This window comes from Coffea eugenioides, chromosome 7 (genome assembly GCF_003713205.1).
Source record: "Coffea eugenioides isolate CCC68of chromosome 7, Ceug_1.0, whole genome shotgun sequence".
In the NCBI taxonomy this organism is placed as follows: Eukaryota; Viridiplantae; Streptophyta; class Magnoliopsida; order Gentianales; family Rubiaceae; genus Coffea; species Coffea eugenioides.
In genome coordinates this window covers 36,128,071-36,143,696 of record NC_040041.1, presented here as the reverse complement: position 1 = coordinate 36,143,696, position 15,626 = coordinate 36,128,071, and the positions used below count along the sequence as shown (strand labels likewise).

Here is a 15,626-nt window from a genome sequence, read left to right as displayed (position 1 = left end):
TCTCAACCATGGAACGACGAGAGTAAACTTGAAGATGAGGACGAGATAATCGAGCTATGGAATCTGGTGGACTAGATAACTCAGGTAATAAAGGGGAATGGACTGGTAAAACAGGAGAAGAAAAAAAGGGACATTGGTCTAACTCACAAGGCATACTGTGTTTGATAAAATATGGAGTAGATTCAAAGAAAGTAACATCAGCACAAGTAAAAAATCGATTTAAAATTGGACTGTAACATCTATACCCTTTTTGCGCTCGTGCGTATCCTAAGTGTAGACACCAAATTTTTGGTTTCGAATTTTATTTTATTTTTAAAATTAATTAGTTCAATTTTAGATTTATTTGTTTCAATTTTAGGTTTATCTTGGTTGTTTCCTGTTTCATGTCTCTTATTGTATTTTAATTAGTTTACGAGCATTTATTTTATCTACTAATTTAATTAAAAAAAAAGAGAAAAAAGAAAAAGAAAAAAGATGAAAGTGAAAAATGAAGGAAAAAAGATTGAAAAATGGCAACTTTGTTGTTTTTAGTTTGTATATTTTGATGTGATATTACTTAAATTGTTGTTTTTTATTACTTAGCTTTATTATTAATTTTGTTAAATTATTATTCCAAAAAAAAAAAAAAAAAAAAAACAAAAAAAAGCCGCGCATGCGGTAGCATGAAAAAGAATATCATTTTCCACGGGAGATTTTTCTGGTTGATTCTTGGTTCCCTATGGATCGAATGGTCATAGAAAAGGAGGAAAATGAGGTTTATCAAGGGCCATGAAGATCAGGGTTTTGGGATATAAAAGAGAAAATCGAGAGAGAGGTTCTGGGGGACGGCTAAGAAAAGAAAAACCAGAGAGAGCAGAGTGACGGTTGGAGGTGAACTAGGGTATGAGAGAACCCGAGAGGAGAAATAGCAAGAGAGTTGCAGTAGAGATGGGCGGCAAAGTTGAGCGAGAGCGGCTGGAGAGGATCTGGCTGACGGCTAAGCAAAAAAGGTTGACGGCTAGAGAGGAAGAATAAAAAAAAAAAAGAGAGAAACCAGGGAGAAAGGGACTCGCGGCTAGGTTTTTGGGGTTGACGGCTGAGTGAAAAAAGCTGAGGAAGAGGAAAACTGGGAAAGCCAGAAAGAACGAAAAAGGGAGATTGAAATCTGAAAAACAGAAACCAGAGAGGGGAGACCCAGAGGGAGAAAGAAAGGGGGTTGACGGCGGTTAAAGGGATAGCAAGGAGGTAGAAGAAAACAGCAGCGAGAGAAAAAGAGGAAAAGAGAGGCTTGGGCTGAGAAGAAAACGTGGCAAAGGGAAGGGCTTCAGGTGGCTAGCTTTGAAGGGAAAACTGAGCAAGCAAAGGGAAGAAACCGAGAAAGCGAGAGAGATTGCTGAACAACAAGAAAAAGAAAGAGGTTTTACGGATTTGAGGGACATCAAACAGAGAAAACCCAGAGAGAGACCAAGCGAGTTTGAAAATTTGAGGGAAAAAAGGAACCGAAAACGTGAATGGGAAAAGAGGGAAGAACGGGAAGTGCAGAAATTTTTTCTACAGCAAACCCGTTACCAGGATGAATGAACAGCCCACTTCATCGCACATTTCAGATCAATTGTTGAGTTTTCGGGATGATTTTATTGTTTCTGCACTTTCCCTAGATGTCAGGCAACAACTTTGGTTCAGAGATCATCCCGTAAAAACGTCTCAAAATTTGTTGCATCGAGGCACGAAGTTGCAGGTTCTCCAGCATTGAAATTTCTGCCGCAACGTTCCATTTACTTCGTCTCAGGATTCAGCACGCAGCTTCTTGGAGATTTCACGTTAGTTTGATTCCACAAACATTCTGAGGTAACCCGTGCCTACCCTTTTGTATTGTTGTATGAATTCCACAAAGATTCAGATTTGCTAGACATGAATCTTGATGTTTTTGCTGGTGGGTTCTTCATGCTGGTTTCTAGATAATGACCCTTTTGTGTTTAAGTTTGGCTTTGGGATTGTGAAAATAAAGCCCATGAGAAGCTAGTTGGCGGATTTGCATGTTTCATTGAATGTTTTGACTTGATGTTCTGAGCGAAGGTTAAGGATTTCTTCTATTTCATTCCTTGTTTTCTTGCTTGGATACTCTTTGTTGGGATCACTAATGATAGACAAGTATGCTTAAGTGATGATAAAATTGACAATTTGGGATTCATGTGAGTTGGGTTGGCAATCGATGAGCTCTTTGTGCATTTTCTAGTGTGAAACACACATGGTTTGAAGCTGCAAGAACCTGCAGCAGAGATTCGCAGAAGTAAAGAAGGTTTCAGCTTTCGTTGCATGCATGAATCTATTCTACACTTTGCTTGTGGTTTGCATGTGAACGGCTGGATTCATACCAAGTTCCCTCTGGCGGAACAGGCTTGCAATCTGCCATTGTTGTTCATTTCTGCATTTTTGAATGAAAGTTGTCAGTTGCCCCATCCGAAAATATGGAGAGATGTTTGCTGTGATTGCTGAGTTTTTTGTATGTTCTTGATTGCAAGATTATGGTTGAAGTCTTAGGTTCTTATCCAGGCTTACTCCCCGCCCAAAAAAAAAAAGAAGAAGAAGAAAAACTATGTTCAACGATAAAAATGTAAAGGAGAAAGAAGAAATGACAACCATAGCCGGTGACTTTGCAACATTAATTGCCTCAGTCATTAATCCTTGGGAAATAGACTAAAAACGTCGTTATTTTGTGGGGGAAAAAGTTAAAAAATAATCTGTGGTTCACTTATCAAAAACATGAAGTGGGGTTAGCAATCTGGTTTGGTATGTAGCGACATAATTGGCCAATGGTTGGGTGCTTTCTTAGCTTTTACACTTGTGAAATTGCCAAAATAGTCACTCGCAATTCCACAAGCTTTCTAGCACTTTAAAAATTCAAACATTTTGTTTCAAAATGTCTTGTTTATGTACAGCATGCAAAATTTAAGTGGTGAAAGTTTAAGGAGTTTCTTTATTACTATTTTTTTTTTTGAGTATTAGAAGTGAAATAGACCTTTAGCTCATACTATGATTATACACTTTCACTGAATTGGGATGTTTTGGGAAGGGGGAAATGAGCATGTTCTTGTGGATTTCAATTTTTACAATTGAATTATTTGCCTATGATATGTTCACAAGTTTAACTTAAATCGAGTTGTGATAATAGAAGATTGTCGAAAGAAGACTTCAAAAGGTGGAAATTGAAAATGAGTGGAAATTGATGGGGAATTAACCGGTTATTTGGATACTTGAGTTTTCCCCATTTTTGTATCCGACTCTTTTATAATTAATTTTTCTCGTCCTAAAAAATTTATCTTTTTAGGTAAATTTGAATTATTTTTTCTTATGGTTCTTCTTTCTTCTAACAATATGATAAATTTGTTTAATTCTTTTTATCCATATGGACTAACTTAGTGTCAAAAAACTTTAACTATTAACTGATAGATTTATTAATATTGCTGGAAATTGAATATTTGTTGATGCATAAATAAATTGCTAAATTTTTCGTACTTAATTAAGTAGGAATATGTAACTATGTTTATGGTTAATATAAAAATTGCAATAATGTAAAAACTATCCATACACCAAAGGGTAGAGAGAAGAGCATTGATATTTGGTCGCTTAAAAGTGCAGAGTTATTCTTAACTTTGATGCCTTCCTTCGCAATGGAAATATATATTCCTTGCTCGGCATCTTCACTTTAGATTTCTTGGATGCTTTGAAATGGAAATTCCTGGCTTGGGAATTTCACTTTAACTTTCTTGCTGGGGCCTTCATCGTTACATTTGCTGTTTGCTTAACATATATTTCATTCATTCGTTAATCCTTGAAAGATGAACTAATTAGAACATAATTTGGTCTTAACGCACACCTTAATCTGTTAGCTAGAGACGTATATTAAGTGAATAGTCAATACAGAAATCTATTAGGCTTCTAATTATTTGTTAATTCAAATTTTGATATTGTTGATGTTGAGCATCGAGCCTTTTCAACTTTGCATAATCAATGAGTACCCCACATTCTGAACTGTGGTGAATGAAGTTTGGCAAAGAATAACTTGAAATGTGGATTTGCTTCAAACTTTATATTCTGAAATGAAGTTCGGCAAATAGAGGCCTAAACAATTATTCAGCCTTACTGATTTAGAAAATTTATCTAAAAAAATCAACCACGGTGCGATGGTGATTTATATAGATTGATTATCACATAAACAAACCAACTCATTAGCTTGTAATGCATATAAATAAGTGCTCTGTACAACAAATCCTTCAGAAATAAATATTTACTGTACTCTCAACTTGGGCATGGTGACCATCAACTAGTTTAATAAGATCAGATTAGAAAGATTGTTTTGTGGAACTACACAAAACATACGATACTTAATTATATCTCTCACAATCATTTGTTTAGGAAGATTGTAATCATGTAGGACTCAAACAGAACTCTAATCATGTAGGACTCAAACAGAAGCATTAGAAAAATTAGATTAGATGACCAGTATGAGGAAGGGTATTTTAAGCATTACAAAAAAAAAAAGGAAGAAATACCATTGTATATAGCACCTGTGGAGCTCCAGTCCTTAAAGTTTTGACAAAAACAAATTTAGTCCTCAAGCACGATTGTAGTCCCTAAAGTTTCTATAAGAACAACTCTGGTCTCTAACGTATCCAATATAAAGTAGATTTAGCATAACTGAATATTTTTACATTATTGACAGAATTTATTCATGTTTCCATTATATTAAATATAAAAATAAAGAAAAAATAGTGGCTATCTCTAAACAACAATATTAAGGACAAACAATTCATTTGCTAACTAATTAACTGGTAAAAATTTGTTAAAAGTACAAAATTCAAATTAGTTGAATCACTTAATTCATCAATTTAAAACTTATTTTTTCTCTCTATCCCTACCAACCCTAAGAAACGAAAAAAAGCCATTGAATTGCATCTTTGCTTACAAAATTAATTTAATGTACACATGACTGAACGTTACTAAATTCCCATAGTAATTAAAAAAAAGTTAGTCGATTGCCCTAAATTTGCTTAAAATTGGAAACATTTTGGGACAAAAATTATTTTTGATCAAACTTTTAGAAGTAAAATAGTTCAAGTGCCAAAAATTGAGGACCATACTTGTTTTTGCTAAAACTTTAGAACTAAAACCGTGCAAGTGCAAAACACTAAGGACAAAAACTACATTTTTTCCAAAAGTTAAAAGAAACTTCAAAAAACTAGAAAAAAATATTAGCATTCGGCGAGGTGTGAGATTTAAGAAACCAGAGTTTTGAATTTAGAACTTCTACTGTTTATATAGTTTCAAATACAAAAAATTTGCTTTTTATGCTATCTAAAAGAATTTGTAATGGGACTTGATGAGTTTAAATGCTTTCGCTACAGCACCATTTTGATTGCATTGTATTAATTCATTTACTCATAATTGTATGTTGTACAATGATAAATAATGTTTCTTGATTTGATTGAAGCAACTATTATCCAAAGTTCAAACGAGTCAATTAAGTAGAAATGCTATATTGGATACTTATAAAGTAAACATTGGAAAATATCATTAAGCAGTTTCTACCTATAGTTTGCAATTCGAATTCATATGAGAAATTTCTTCTGATTTTAGTTACCATTTTTCTACAATTTCAAATTTAGAAAATATTATTTGCACCAATTTTTTATAATCAAGATAGTTTCAATTCAGATCTTTAACAATTATGCAGATTTGAACTTATTTATGAGATTATAAAGAAATGCCCCTAGCAAAAAACACCAAATCTGAATAGTTTCTACAAAACTTTGAAAAAGACCACTTAAGTTTCTTATCTATCTATCACTTTTGGGCATTATTATTTCTGTAAGAAACATGTGATTAAGTCGTATTATGCTCACCAAATTATATAAATAGTTAGTCAAAAATAAAATTATTTTAGATTAGATTGGACGCAAAGTGATTGATGGATAAACTTGACTTGATAATTCAGCTTGAGCTTAAGTCGAGGGAGAAATCAGAAGCATTGCTTGAGAGATTTTTCACGAACATATATAGATTCGAGAGATGAAGGGTCCAATTGATACTTTAAAATGTTTTATCATCTTGGATAAGTTTTAGAAGAGACGTATCTTTGGATACTTTTCAATTGCACTTCAAATATTCTAACATTTTCAAACTACCCTTATCTTTGCAGTTGAAATTCAAACATAACCTTTAATCACAACGGATTCTTATATAGTATAACGATAAGGATGTCTCATTGGACATTATTTTTATTGACTCATTATGTAACTTATGATTTTTCTATTAAAATCACATGATAAAATTATCATACTTCAGTTCCTATACTACAAAATATTAAACAATAATTATTAATTATCTTGAATCACAAGCACCAAATTCCCGCACGTCGCGCGGGCTGTCCCTCCCTAGTTTTCTGAAAGAAAGAGGAGCCGTGCAAGTCTGGTGTAGTTGTTTATTTTTGGACGCTTTTGAGGTTTTTGGCCGTGCAACTATTACCCAAGTCCCTTATTAATTTTCTTTTTCAATCATGTACATTGAGTGTGCCAATAGGCACCCAAAATTCCTGCCTGAAGGGAAATGCCACCCATATAGCTATCATTTCTGGGGATTAATCATTTCTGGGCATTAACGTGATTTCTTTCAGCTTTTGGACCTAATCTTTGTGTTAAACATTTTACAAAGTCATCTTAGGGAGCAAAGTGTATATATCTTGAGTTCAAAAGGACAAAGTGTTACGTCTTACTCCCAAGTTCAAGGAGGTAAAGCATAGTTAGCCCTTAAATTCATTCATCATTCTCTTCGAATCTTCTTGGTAGCTTCTCAAGGCATAAAGAAGCAGGGCCAAGAATCAGAACAAAGAACACACAAGATTTTTCTTTGCCAAAATATTTGAAAAGGTTGGGCAGGTTGGGCCGTGGCTCATAAATCCTCAATCATATGCTGCAACAGCTTTCAATTGAAGATCAGAGAAGAAGTTTTACTTGTTCTTACGCCTAACTTCAGCATTAATATTTAATACATCACTAGAAGTAAGAAATTCAAAGAAATATAACAAAACATATTAATCGGGTATTTACTATGGGCACTCGTTGACATACTTAAATTAGCATAACTTATTATGTTAATACACACAATCACAATCAATGTACTCCTTGTATTATATGCTTTTTCGTATTAACTACATTTTTTTAAAAGACTAAAGCATAAAAGCACTCTAAATGAGTGTCAAATTGGAAGAGATTTGGAGAGAAGGAAGAGAAAAATGAGTTCTAGAGTGAAAAGGAAAAGAGCTTTTGTAATATCCAGATGATTTGCAGCTAGCACTTGGAGTTTGATTAGTATCAAAAGCATATTCAATGACCTAATTTGCATCTAAATACATGCAGGTACCAATAGATTTCGGGTTAGATAGTCATTAACTTGACATCTTTTCACACTGTTAAAGGACATTCTGATTGTTATCTGTATCCATGTAAGCCATCTTGACAGTTAAGAGGTACTAACATTTTCAACATTTGCAGCTAGTTTGGGAGTTTTAGACAGAAAAGAAAAGAAGAGAAAGCTCAAGTCATGAAAGAAAAGAAAAGAAGAGATTTAGTTTTGATATTGTTTGGGAGTTTAGTAAAGAAATAAAATGATATTGGATACATATGCCAATAAAATTTTGTTTAATAGACATTTAAGTATAAATTTGGTATTTTAAAAAATTTTAGAAAGCTTGCTTCAACTCTGTTTTGTTGGAAAAGTATTTTAACTGTAAATGCTAGAATGATCCATCCAAAATCTTCCCATTTTTTTTTCAATCGCTCCACAACTCCCAAACATCATAAAAGAGCTATATTCTCTCACTTTCTTCTCATTTCCTGTCAAATCTAAGCTCCCAAAAAAAGCATTGGTCTCCACATGATGTACAATTACCTAACTTAAGCTCCAGTGTGCAAAATCTAAAATCAAAGGATGAATTAGGTAAATGTAACTTCAACGTATACCAATCTTTTATCTCCTTTCTTTCATTACTACCTCCATTTGCAGCACCCTTCATATTTGAAATTTTGCAATTTTTGACATCGATGGTGGAAAAAAAAAAATAATGGCTCTAAACGAAGGTTGCTGTTAATGCCACAACATAAATTTTATTTCCACAATAATTTTTTGCATAAAATACTAAATTTGCCCTTCTCAAGTCCAAATGTAGTTTGGACGTAATGCGTCATTTTAACAAAATGTGCTCGGAAAATAAATTTTGAGCTATGGCAATATGATTTGTCCTTGCTATTGCTACTCAAGCAAACAATGACTGCAAATCATTAGCTTGTTCTCCCTCATCTATTGATGCATGTGTCAAATATCTTTATCATACCATTATCCAAGAATTAGAGTAAAATATATGCTTTAGTTTGGTATGAGGGACTCAATCCGTGCAAACACAAACATTAGAGTAAAATATATGCTATAGGATAGTAATTTTTTTTTGTAGGAAAATAGACTGTAGCACTTGTTTTTATATGATGCATATGAGCTAAAAATATGATTAGAAAATGTGTCAAGATATATTCTTGGAAAAATCTGAAAAATTTTTGTACAAAAGAATACAATCCAAACAAGGCCTAAAGATGCCTAACTGACAAGTAATTTTTTTTTTTTTTTCCAGAAACGATAGGAGTTGTATTGATAAAATCAGAACTTTACACTTGTACAGCAACGGTTTCGAGAGGCAATACAAAGGTGTTAAACGCCTTGAGGATTGTTCCATTCCTTATCACCACAAATACCTACTGCACAAGTACTAACAAATTTACTTATATTGTCATTTGCTATATCTAAACAAAATGAGCATTTTTGAAACAAAGAGCATAAATTGTTGATGTCATTCATCAGAGTTACTAGTCTAATGTCTTTGGTTTTTCTGGATATCAACGATGATAGAAGCTGCTTTTGGGGGATATGGATCTTGAGTTCTATCTAGAGGTGGCAATTTGTTCCAAGTCCCAATGGGTTACCCATGCCCATGAGGACTTTAGGCGGGATGGATATTGAAATTTGATATTGAGTTTAAAATGGGACAAATTCCAATTGTACCCATTAATTGATGGGAAATTTTGGAAAATACTTGGGTATTGGGATCATATAGCAAGGGCTCCACTTGGATTAGATGTTTTTTAGGGTGTTTTTGAAATATTTTATTGTAGCAGTGTATATGAAAAATTTTTATTATAAGATTTTTTTGAAATATTTGATATACTAATATGGATGTGATGTTTTTTAAGTTATTGTATATTACTATAACATTGTATTTGAAAAACTTATTTTTTGAAAAAATAGCCAATCCAAACGGAGTCTTAGATTCAAAAATTATCTTTAAAAATTTTGATAGTCTTACTAGCGAATATAATCTAGCAGTCTTCCTAGTCATTATCCACAAGAATTTCCAGCATTTCAGTTAGTTGAGACTTGTTTTCCTTGGATAATGATGAGGATAAATATTCAACACCCTAAGTGCCTTGGCCATCTTGATATATGTTGGAATATGACGGTATATCTATCTTTTTCTTTATTTGTTAATCCAATTTTTGGTGGGAATCCTGAGTATAAAGCACTTGCATGTTTATTTAATAAAACTAAAAAAAATTTAATAAATCAAAAATATTAAAATTATTTAAAAAAATAAAAAATGAATTAAAGGAAAAAAAATATGTAGAAAATAGATTTGGGTATTGGGCGGAATCAATCTAAACCCATTCCAAAGTGATCCCACCCAAGTTAGTCCCAAAACACATGTGAGTAAGGTTGGGGCCAAACGCATATGACTCGATTTCATCTCAAACCCAAGCAAATCCCGCTCTTCCCGCCCATTTTGCCACCTCTAGTTCTGTCCAATTCTTTCCTCTAGCCTTGATCAAAGCTACTCTTACTGTCTCAGCTAAATCCAGTATTGGTATGCTTGTGCCTCTATCCCTCGTGGCCCAAACTGTCTTAACTAACTGACAAGTAAGCTAACTTGGCACCAAAACCCAATGTGGATTTAATCTGGCCCCATGAACTGGTAGCCTTTTTTTATTTGGCTTGTCCAAGAAAAGATTTGAATGTTCACCCCAAAAATGGTGGCGGATCCTTGAGCATCCGGAAGAAGAAGAAGAAGGCTTATTCCATGGTTGAAAGTTTAAACGTGAAACAAAACCAGAAAAAGCAACACAGCACACGGTGCCATTTTCGGGACTGGAAATGATAGTAGGTCGCCGCAAGCAGACTCCATCCTATCACAGAGAAGGCCAGTTTTTTGTCTGGCTGCTGCAAGTAGAGAAAAGGCACAAGTAGTCATAATCAGCCACATGCACAAGTAGTCATAATCAGCCACATGCCCCGCAAGGAGGACCTTGTAAATTTAGTTCAACATAACGAGGAAAGGGCACAAGGTGTGAGAAACAATTTTAGATTCTAGTTGACATTTGAGCCCGAGATCATTGCAAAACAGAAAATTCGAGCTGAGGCAATATGTGAACAAGAAAGCTAATCAGAAAGTTCAGAAAATTCAACAATAATTTTGTTCTGTCAATCTTACAAAAGGCTAAACTGTGTCTTGTTTGTTATGAAACTAAATGGATAAGCAAGTACTGAGTCGTGTTTACAATTACAGTAGTTTGGTTCCAGCTGCAAAGCAAGTAATTACAACTCATAAACTTGAAAATAATGATAGGCAATTTGTAGCACATGCAAAACATTTCACATTGAGGAACAACAGAGCAGTATGCGAGAGATGACAAATTGAGTTCTAAAACATGTAAATCAGCACCTCATTATCATGACTACAAATCGCTGAATCATTTGGACAGTTTAAAATCACCATACCCCCAATGAAAATCTCTAACTTTGGCCATCTAGGCACATAGCAGAAGAGAATGCCATCCTAGATGTTACTATCCAACTGAAGCAAGATCTTTTTGAGCAAGGAATCATAGGACTTTCAAAATGTAAAGATAGTAAGTAAGAGCCGTCGATGCAGTTCCCTGTTGAGCTTTGTGATATTAAAGACATAAGTAACAGCCATCAATGAGGTTCCTTGTTGAGCTTTGTGCCTAATATCACTGCAAAGCACCAAAACTCAAGCTCAGGATGGCATTCAGGGTAGAATAAAGCTAATGGAAATTTTCAGATAATTGCAAGTTTTCTGTCATTGTAACTAAAGCCCCAAAACAAGAAACTTACCATAAAAAAAAGAAGCAGCCAACAGTCATAAAAGCAGAGAAAGCTTAAGAGACTTTATCAAGGTGGATTCATTAAAAACATGAAGTCGCAACAAGCAGACTTAAATAGCTTAAGTAGGTTTGTACAACTTCATTTCTTGAACGGTACATCATCCTTGGTTACCTCAAAAATATCTCTGTGGCGACAAGATTTCTTTTGTTTTATACATAATAAATTGGACATTAAAGTGGTTAAAAGGCAAAATTGAGTAATGAACGAAGAGAAGCATATCTAAAATTACCAGAATTTTTGAATCAAAAGTTAAAAGTGATGACCAACATGTCTACAAATTGCTGAATCGGTTGGAAAGTTTAAAATCACCGCGCTGACAAGGAAGATCTCAGGCTTTGGCCATCCGAGGCAGAGAGCAAAAGGGAATCTGATCTAACTGAAACAGGATCTGGTTCAGCAAGGGATCGTATACCAAGGATAGTAAGCAAGAGCTATCAAGTTTAATGTTGATCTTTGAGCGTAAACCTACTGCAAAACATAGAAAATCAAACTTAAGAAACTCGAGATAGCATATAGTCAAGAATAAAGCCAGCACATGGTTGCATGACATTTTTTTGTATTTGAAACACTAAAATAAGAACTTACCATGAAGAGAGGAGCAACCCAACAAGTGTAGAAGGCAGAATGAGCTTAATAGCCTTCATCACAGCTGATGAAATAATTGCAGCAAGTGGCAGCAGCCAACAAGTACGCTTGGCAGTCTCAAAACTTGCACTCTAACAATTCTGTGCAGATTCACTGCATGAATAGTACATCTTCCATGGCTGCTCCCAAAAACATTTTCATTATGAGAAGATTTCTCAAGTTTTGGTTGTAATATGTTCAGAATCAAAGTAGTTAAAAGTCAAATTTGAGTAGTAAAAGAAGAGTAGTATATCTGAATTTACCAGACACTACAACAAACACCAATTTGATGACCAACAGCTCTGAAAACTCCTGAAATCTTTCGTACTAGAAAATCATAACCAAGGAAAAGTGACACAGAAACCCATCATCTACGAGACTTATCAAACAAATCACTAATCAAATGGTTCAAGAAGCTTGATAAATGAGCCTTCAAGAGGCGATTAAACTTTGGAGCAACTATTTACTTTAGCAATCACGTCTTACATCCACAAAAGCAAATATATAAAATCAACAAAATTAAACTTCTAGTGCTTATTTCATATTGATGGGTAACTTGTAGGAAATGCAAAACAAAAATTAATTAATACCAGCTATAAAAATCTAATCTAAGTTCATCTAGGGGAGAGACCTCAAAAATCTGCTTGTTAAGTGCAGGAGAAAGGAGCTCAGTAGAGAATTGCGGGTTTAAAGTCTTATAGAAAAGGTTTGTAGAATTGCTGCTTGTGGTATCAAATCTAAAATGTCCAATGCATTTTCAACGTGTGAAACTTCAGAGAGATCAATCACTTCATCCTGGTGAAATCACAAGTTTAAAGAGAGTGCACCGATGTTAGCAATCACAGTAACTGATATGCATGATAAACAAAACTATGCAACTGAAAAACGTGATTCAGTTAACCCAAGAAAATCTCGGTCACTGAAAAAAATATGCAACTGAAGCTTTAAGTGTAGTACTGAAACATGGATGGTATTGAATTGGACCACCATTTGCCATGTTTGATCTTTGCAACAGCGAATGAGATGTGATACAACGGGAGAAATACCAATTTGACATTTTAAATTAACCAAAATGATTGTTTAGTTCCGTTAGTTTAGATTGGTATGGAACCGTGCATGGTTTATTAGTCGTAAAGGTTATGAAATATTGCACTTATTCATGATAAAGGGTTACTTGGCAGACCTACTCTGTTGCTGCTCCAATTATCACTTGATATACTTCAAAGGAAAGAAAGGACTTTGAAAAGTAAAGGCGGTGATTAGGAGCCATCAAGGTTCCCTACAGAGCTATAAACCTACAGCAACTGCAAAACAGAAAACTCAGACTCAGGACTTCGCATTAGCAAATCATGAGGCAAACACGAAATTGCATGACATTTTTGTCTAGTCAATTATTCAGAAAGCTAAATCAATATTTGTTTTTTTTTTCTTCTTTTCTAACGTAAATCAGTAAGCAGATGTCAAATCTTTCTGTTCAGTCCACAAGTACCAGAAGCATCACAAAAACTATATTAGCTTTTGTTCAAAACACTGAAAAAAGAAAAGTTCTATAACAATAATGACTGGCACCCACAAGTAGAGCTAATTACAACTATTTTACTCTTAAAATCTCATATCATTGCATTTGAACTTAAACTTCAAGGATAGTCTACCGAGTCTCTGCTGCTTGAAAATGTCTTAAACATGACAATTTTTTTAAGGTTTTAGTTAATGCATTGGTTATTAAACTGCTTTAAACCCAAAATTAAGTAGTGGAAGAAGATAATTGGTATTATAAATTATCAGACTACCAATCTCACAACCAAGGGCAGTCAGAGTAACTCGATTGACCATTGGATTTATGTAAAGAGATCACAGCTGAAGAAAGTAGAATCCCATCATTTAAAAGACATAATAAGAATACCAATAATCAGATTAATTTGGAGAAAGATGATAAATACATTCCCAAGAGGTGGAAGTTCAGAGTAAGCATTTCAATCCTTGTAGAATCTCAAGTTTAAAGAGAATTAGCTCCTTTCAGCAATCATGATATACAACTGGAGGTAGCAGACATATGAGCTGAGCAAAAGTAAACTGCTAGTTCTTATTTAACACAAAGAATTTTGTACACTAGACGTAAATACAAAAGTTTTCAGCTTTGACATTGCTTAACTGTCCACATCAAATAATCTGCTCTTGAACACCTGTATTCCATAATTGAATTTAATACATGGTTAGCGATATTGTTTTCTTCCTGAAACAGTACTTGTTAAGTTTCTCTGAATCAGACTGAAAAAGCCAAGAGAAGTTCAACAAAGCAGACTACTAGCCTTCAACAAACTAAAGCTCCAAAATTGCCAATTTACTTCCATAATTCACAGCCTATAAGGTAGTACAATTAACAATTGAGATCTCTAAGTGCAACCTGCAATCAACTTGCTAAATGATAATTCTTCAGTCCTTACTGTTACATTACTAGACAACATCTTGGAAGCAGACGTTTTAAAACTTTAGATATTTTGCAACTAAATCATCTTGCTGTACAATTTTTATCACCTGATATTGGATGGATTTAAAAAAATTTAGTAATGTTTTCACTGGAGTATGTTGTCCTGAAGAGACAAAAAAACTAGAAATTGACTCTTAAAATCTTTGTCCATCTTCCGTCAAACTTTGATTTAACAATCTATTTCATAAATGTAAACACATTATCATTCTTTTCTAGCAAATTGATAACCAAATGAACTTTTAGAGTACTTGGCTGGATAAGGAGGTTTTAGATTGAAAATCTCAAGAAGGCATGTTTGCCTACTTTAAAATAAAGATAGAAGAGCAAATTCCATGTCATTTTTGAGCTGGGAATCTTACGGAAAGGAAGGGTTTCTTTTTGTTGCCTTTGTTCTAAACTAATGAGCAGGAAATAAGACTTGATACTAAGTAAATCTACTAATACATTTAAAACAAAATCGCTAACCTTACAGTACTTACTTGAAAATTTGCAAGCTTCTCATTGTCAGTCTGTTTCTCTAAAACTCTATCACCAACCAAACTGCCCATAATCATCAGCAGAAATTCACGGTAATGATGGCTCTTGATCTTGAGAGACATTACATAAGTTGGGAAAAGAAACTCTGGTGAGCAGTTTATAGAGGCCAGTTGACAAAGATAGAGCATTTATCAGGTTTTAGACACTAGGAAGAAAGAAAAGTGTGCCTGTAGTGTGCCATCCTAATCATATCTGTCCAATTGAAACGGGATTTGACAAAGTTTTCGAAAGTTACAAGCTAGGTAATTCAATCAGTAAGTAAGAGCAATTGCAGATTCTAGTTGACATTTGAGCCTGAGTCGCGTTTACAATTATAGTAGTCTGGTTCCAACTACAAAGCAAGTAATTACAACTCATAAAATGAAAATAATAATGGGCAATTTGTAGCGCAGGCAAAGCATTTCACATTGAGGAACAATAAAGCTGTGGGCTACTGAGGCACAATAGAGATCCACATTTAATTGCTACCAAAACACCAGTTAGTTCTAACTTCTAACTATGAGCAGTATGCCGGAGAAGCAAATTGAGTTCTAAAACATGTAAATCAGCACCTCATTATCATGACTACACGTCACTGAATCGTTTGGACAGTTTTAAAGAACCATACCCCAATGGATATCTCAGACTTTGGCCATCTGAGGCACAGAGAAAAAGAGAATGCCATCCAGCAAGGAATTGTAGGACTTTGAAAAAGTAAAGACAGTAAGTAAGAGAA

General features: G+C 34.1%; 1 long non-coding RNA gene across 6 annotated transcripts; it reads right to left on the bottom strand.

Moving 5' to 3' along the window:
- Positions 1–10,686: 10,686 nt before the first annotated feature.
- Positions 10,687–15,619, bottom strand: LOC113778774. 6 transcript variants are annotated; one of them, XR_003469321.1, is made up of 7 exons: positions 15,519–15,619; positions 14,854–14,961; positions 13,070–13,190; positions 12,150–12,213; positions 11,848–12,026; positions 11,492–11,730; positions 10,687–11,090 (listed from the first exon to the last, which is right to left on the bottom strand). It is a non-coding gene; the product is annotated as an uncharacterized LOC113778774 (long non-coding RNA). The 6 variants fall into 6 exon arrangements; XR_003469323.1 differs by having other exon boundaries at positions 11,530–11,730; XR_003469324.1 differs by having other exon boundaries at positions 10,687–11,730; positions 14,854–14,996.
- Between the last annotated feature and the right edge of the window lie 7 nt (positions 15,620–15,626).